Genomic DNA, 6,781 nt, shown 5'->3' with positions numbered 1-6,781 from the left:
CGATTCAGGCAGCCGAACAGTCTGGGTGGTTACTTTTGAGCTCAAAAGTGTCTTTGGTCGTACGACGCAGGCACGCCTTCTACTCTGTTCGATGAATGCAACCCAGATTGGGCACCCTCGCTGCACTTGGGATATGCAGCCAAGGCTGTTCGCGACGGCCGGTTCAAGCGTCTCAAGGCACGGCGCTTGAAACGCAAGCCAGCGGTGACTACAGGTGAAATGAATTGTTTTGTTTTAGGTAGCAATATTTCTGGAACTAAGGTGAACCACTCAGCTTCCATTTTTTGGTGGCTTACGAAGGCAGCTGAAGCCGAGGAAATGCCAGTTGAGGAACTTGCGGACCTTCCATCTCTGGCAGATGCTGAGGTCAGCAGTGAGCAGGCAGCCTTGGAAAATGGTAGTTAGCATTTCATAACCAGTGCAAGTAGTCACAGGATTGCATTTGGACCTGATGTTAGGAAGTGGTTCTCTCAGATAGGCAGGAATGAGCTGTATACCACTCCATTACAACATGGCCTTCAGTGACAAATGTATCGACAGTGCACCATTTAATGTGCTGCAAATGACCTGCATTTTCACAGCTCATGTTAAGGATGTTACTTTTACTTGGCCAGGATTTTAGTGCATATGTTACAGGCCTGCTAAAACAGGCCCGCTGAAACCAGAAAGGAATAGTTTGTGTGTAACGAGCGTATCACTGATTTTAAGAGACTAGTTTTAGACTAGTGGCAGTGTGTAGATGACGTAGTTTGGGCACGTTCAAAAAGTGATGAGAAAATGGTATGTTGACACCAGTCTGTGTTGTGTACTTCCCCCTGTGCGAACTCAATTTGTTGTAATACTTGCAACTGCAAACTCTTGTCTAATTTCCATTGGGATTAAATGTGGTTTCTTTTCCATCCTTTATTGAAGGCACATACTGCCAGACTGACTTGACAACGCTGCATATTCAGCAGCTGTAAGAAGTAGCAAATCTTCGTGGGGAGCTGAGGGCAGCCGAAGAGAGCCTGGCGGCGACAAGGTTAACCGAAGAGGCTCTTCGTGGTGATGACGAAAGAGGCGCCTTCTACACAGGACTGGCATCATTCATGGCACTTTTTTTTCTATTTAATCTATTGAAACACCATGCATCTCACTCTTAAAGAAACATGCTGACAAAGTTTGAGGAGATGGTAATGTTTCTGATGAGGATGAGGCATGGAACCCAAATTTATTTTTTATTTATTTATTCAATAAACCCCTAAAGGCCCTCAATCGAGGGTATTACATAGGGGGGAGCAATGACACACAACGCAAAATAAGAATGAGCAAGCACCAAGGTGCAAAACATATATACAAAAAGCACATGTAGAAAACAAAACAAGAAACAAATAAAAACCTGTGGTATACATTGTAATTTACACGAAAAAAGAACAGATAGCGTTTTAGAGGCAATAACAATCGCAGGAACAAAACAAAATAATAAAACAGCTCAATGCAGCAAGTGGTACAATCAATTAGTAAAGCTAAACAGACATTTGGGTTAGAAGGTCGTGAAACTTGTTAAGATCCCTTTCAGAAGCGATGAGTGATGGTAGATTATTCCAGTCGACTATAGTACGTGGTACGAAAGAGTTAGCAAAAGAAGAAGTGTGGCATGATAAGCGTTTAACTTTCAGCGGGTGGTCGCGACGTGGAAAAAAAGATTCAGGTGATTGAAAAAAATCGTTATGGAGAGAACATGATGGTAAAGTTTATGGAAAAGGGTCAAGCGTGATAGTTTGCGGCGATGTGATAACGTATCAAGTTCGGCGCTAGCCTTTAGTGCGGTGACGCTAGTATGACGAGAATAATCAGAAAAGATGAATCTAACGGCACGGTTTTGCAAAGATTCCAAGTCCTCTATAAGGTATGCTTGATCCGGGTCCCAGATGGCCGACGCATATTCGATTTTAGGCCGTATTAAGGTAACGTATGCTAGTTTTTTTAGGTGAAAAGGCTCTTGATTAAGGTTACGTTTTAGAAGACCCAGAGAGCGGTTAGCAGCTGCAAGAATATGGCTAATATGGTAATTCCATGTTAAATTGGACTGAAGGTGTAGTCCCAAATACTTGTAGGAAGTAGAAAGTTCAACCGGGTTATTAAGGAGAGTGTAAGTTGTCGGGATGCGGCAAGACTTGCGAGTGAAAGAGACAAGATTAGTTTTAGAGGAATTAAGGGTCATTAACCAAGAAGAACACCAGTTACTAATGGAATCTAAATCAGTTTGCAAAGATTGGCGGTCAGAGTCGTTAGAAATGCTACGGTATATAACACAGTCATCAGCGAATAATCTGATTTTGGATGATACGCAGGCGGGTAAGTCATTTATGAAGATTAGAAAAAGTAAAGGTCCCAAAACGCTTCCCTGGGGAACACCGGACGAAACGGGTGAGGAGGACGAAAGATGATTATTGACAGAAATGAACTGAGATCGACATGCAAGAAAAGCTTTAACCCAGGCAATAACATCGGAACAAGTGGGTTAGTTTGAGCAAAAGTCTGTGATGGGGGACCCGGTCAAATGCCTTAGAGAAGTCGAGGAATAGCGCATCGACTTGTTTGCCTGCATCCACTGATGAAAAGAGGTCGTGAGTGAAGCCGGAAAGTTGAGTGTCACATGAAAAACCCTTTCGAAATCCATGCTGGTATTTGAATATGATGTTGTGGTGCTCAAGATAGCTGATAATATTAGTGTAAACAACATGTTCCATTAGCTTAGATATGGAGCTAGTTAAGGATATTGGACGATAGTTGAGGGGATTAGAGTGGTCACCAGATTTGAATATGGGTATTACTTTAGCTACGCGCCAATCGCTAGGAATCGATCCAGATGATAATGACTAAGAAAAGAGTGATGACAATACTGGATAAATGCTCTCAGAAATGTTTTTCTGAATCTTGTTGTTAAAGCCCAGCGGATCAGAGCTAGAAGTTAGTTTAACATTATTCAGGAGGGTTTTAATTTCTTCGTCATTAATAACTATTTGGGGCATAGAAACCTCAAGAAATCGATCTAGGCTGGGAGCTGTAGCGATGTCTTCTAAAGTAAATACGGATGAGAATGCTGAAAGAAACATCTGAGCACATTCGGATGCAGGAATTGGAGTGTTGTTCGAGTCAGTAAGGATAATGTCATCAGAGCTGCGGGGATTAATAACGCGCCAGAATCTTCGTGGGTTATTGGTGATGATTGTTGGCAAAATATTGCTGAAGAATTCCCTGCGGGTTTTTTTTAGTAATACTTGGTATTCTTTATCGCTTTGCTTATACCTTTCAAGAGAATGACTAGTTCGATGCGCTTTGGCTTGCCTGTACAGACGTTTTTTCTTGTTATTAGCTCTACGAAGCCTGAGATCAAACCCGGGTACACTTGTGTAGCACTTTATCGATATAAGAGGAATGCACTCATCGATGAGGTTGGTAAGTGTAGTTTTGAGCAACATATCCAGTTCTCCTCAACAGAATGAGAGGACCAATCAGAAAGGTATTGCACTGAGAAGGAGGTTAATTCGGAGTTCATTTTGTGAAAGTTAGCCCTGTTGTAGCATCTTATCTTTTTTGGAACAGTTTTCCTTTCGCTGAACAGATAGTTGATGTGCCCGGTGATAATGTCGTGATCGGAAAGGCCTTCATGATGAATGACATCTGAACAAAGATTTGGGTCACTGGCTAAGAAGAGGTCCAGAATGTTTGAAGAATGCACCGATGAGCGAGTAGGTTGAGAGATAATTTGAGATAACGAAAAGTCGAGACACGTCTGTATGAAGGCATGGGCTTCTTTGTCACTAGGAGGGGCAGACAACATATCCCACCTGATGTTAGGAAAATTAATGTCACCGAGTATGAGCAAAATAGAATTCGGGAAACGCGCACACACTTCGCCTAATAGGCGATGCAATTCCTCAGCAAAACCGTCACACATGCCAGGAGGACGGTAAAACACTCCAATTATAAGGTTAGCAATGCCGCATTTCAAAAAAACAAACACACATTCAATGAAAGAGGTGACTATTACAGGTATAGCTACAATTTCCTTTTTAATTGCAATGAGGACACCGCCCCCTCTCCGGAACTTCCTATCGCAACGAAAAATATTAAAGCAGGATTCAGTCAGCAGAACACTACTGTCTGGGATAGCATCGTGCAACCATGTTTCCGTTAAGGCAACAATCGTGGCAGAATTAGAGTCAATGAAGGAAGAAAGAGCAGCGGCTTTAGGAACAACGCTTCTGATGTTAGTGTAAAGAAAAGAAGTGAACTTAACTGAACGCTCGGAACAGGGTGGAAACGAAGATGAAAGACCGCTTAAACGACTTCATGTACTTGTGGAACGGGAGATACGAACTGCACAGCTGGTGTTGTGATCCCACTGATATACATCTTTATTGATGTGAAGTTTGTCAAACACAAGCTTAGTTTTGTTCCCCTCTTTCTTTACTTCTTTACAAAAATTCAGCAAGTTCCTGCGCTTTTCGCGAACGGCAGCAGTATAATCACGAGAAACACTAAAGCCCGAATCTTTTAACTTGTGCCCATTGCTGAGAACATTTTCAATTTCTTTACTGCTGATAAATTTAGCGATGATGGGCCGCGTCTTATCTGAGGAATGACGCCCTAGGCGATGAGCACGCTGAATTGAACCAACAGTGATTTCGAGTTCGCGACTGCAGAAATCAGTCACGAGCTGTTCAGAAGTTTCCCAAGATTCAGATTTATCCTTGATGCCATAGAATAGCAAATTAGACCGCCGGGAATTGTTTTCAAGATAATCAATTTTTTGCTCCAATTTTGACAAGTTACCATTACCGTCGCTTGGAGGCTGCTGCGAAGAAAGAGACACAACCTTTGCTTCAAGATCATGAACGCGTGTGCTCAATTGATCCATATCAGTTTTTAGGCTGATATGAATGAGAAGAACCTTATTTACAGCCTCAAGAATACGGGTGTTATTGGTCTCACGACGTTGAACGGCATCAAAGACGGAATCCAGCTTTTCTTCCTGGGCCTTCGTCATCGGCCCAGGATTAGCTTCTACGTCGCCGCCGAGCAAGAGCAGGCGCCAAAGATGCAACAAGTGCGCACGAGTTCGCTTCAGACAATTTGGTACATTGGGAGGCCACGACACCATCACTAGGCAAACGTTATTGTCGCGATAACAGTTGGTTTTCAAATAACTAACCTGTGAAAACATTGGGCGTTGAAGCGAATGCACAAAAGTGGTGTCGTGGCCCAAGGTGTCCGCGGGAAGACTGCGCTTATGAAGAGGGTGGTCAGCTGATACCGTCGCCAGTTGCCTGACGACAAGCCAGGACGAGTCCAAAATTGGCGGTGGGTTGGCAGGTAGGTGGCCGGTTGAAAATCTGCAATTGCTTGATGACGCTTCAGTGCAGGATGTGATGTCGGAGTGCCAACCGTCGAAGCACAGATCAGCCCGGAACGGGCAGCGGGACGGACAGCAGCTGGTGCAGCAACAGCAGCAGGAACATCTGTGAAAACATTGGGCGTTGAAGTGGATGCACAAAAGTGGTGTCGTGGCCCCTGCAGGATTTAGCATACCGCTGTGGTGTTTCTCAACCCTCTGTATCTAGAGTTTGTGATAAGTGGTTGGACGTACGGTGGGCTGAGAGAAGAAATAATGAATACAGTGCCAGCTACCTCTGTAGAAAACTTTGGATTGAATGTCAGAGTCATTGTGGACTGCTTTGAGATATTTATTCACAGGCCCAGCTCACTGTTGCCACATGCAGAAACATGGTCTCAGTACAAACACCACAATACTGCAAAATTTCTGTTCGGAATCTCCCCGCAAGGAATGGTTACATATATTTCCCAAGCATTTAGTGGGCGTGCCAGTGACAAGCTGATCACCAAGGACAGTGGTATACTTAATCTGTTAGACAGAGGAGACGTTGTCCTCGCAGACAGGGGGTTCTTTATTGCTGAAAGTGTTGGCTTGTGTTGTGCAAAGTTGGCAGTTCCTGCCAACTTTGCCAGAAACTCTGCCAACTCTGCCAGAAAAGGAAAGAAGCAGCTGTCTAGTTCTGTAGTTGAGCGAACACAAGAAATCGCTAATGTTCGCATTCATGTTGAGCGCTTTATTGGAATGGTGTAGAAAAAATACACAATATTAAAGGGAAGTTCTCCAGTAGAAGTTCTAAAAGGAATACCAGCAATGTTGTGTGATTGACAAGATTGCTAGGGTCTGCTGTGCACTAGCTAACTTATGTAACTCAGTGGTGCCATTCAACTAATTTTCTATTGCACGACTGTGTCAAAAAATTGGTACTGGTTGATAGCGCTTACTAGGTTTAGGTTTATGGGGGTATAACGCCCCAAAGCAACTCAGGCTATGAGGGATGCTGTAGTGAAGGGCTCCGGAAATTTTGACCACCTGGGATTTTTTAACGTGCACTGACATTGCACAGTACACGATGTCAGTGCACGTTAGCTCTTACTGCTGTGTGGCAGCGGTAGTTGTGGTGGAAGGAAAGTTGGAGCAACTGCTTCACCATGCCCACTTAAAGCATGCCATGAGCAAAGGGGTGAAAGCGGGTACATAGCTTGAATCACCACAGTGAAGGGCTACATATTATGCCAGCATTCACAGTTCTTATACATTGCATAGCACACTGGCACTTCTGCATTCTACCTTCATAAAAAGGCAACCGTGGTAGCCAGCATTCATTGCTGCAACCTCCAGCTCTGCAGCCAAAGGCTGCGCTCACTGGGCTGTCGTGGCATTGAGTGCCATTGTGTAGGT

The 6,781-nt window shown here is 43.9% G+C and overlaps 1 pseudogene; it reads left to right on the top strand.

Moving 5' to 3' along the window:
* Positions 1 to 318: 318 nt before the first annotated feature.
* LOC149326105 (uncharacterized) lies at positions 319 to 6,272 on the top strand (annotated as a pseudogene).
* Positions 6,273 to 6,781: the final 509 nt, after the last annotated feature.

Source organism: Amblyomma mixtum, chromosome 10 (genome assembly GCF_055824585.1).
Source record: "Amblyomma mixtum isolate Tamu chromosome 10, ASM5582458v1, whole genome shotgun sequence".
Lineage (NCBI taxonomy): Eukaryota > Metazoa > Arthropoda > Arachnida > Ixodida > Ixodidae > Amblyomma > Amblyomma mixtum.
Note: the sequence above shows the minus strand (reverse complement) of the source record. Positions and strands in the feature narration are given on the sequence as shown.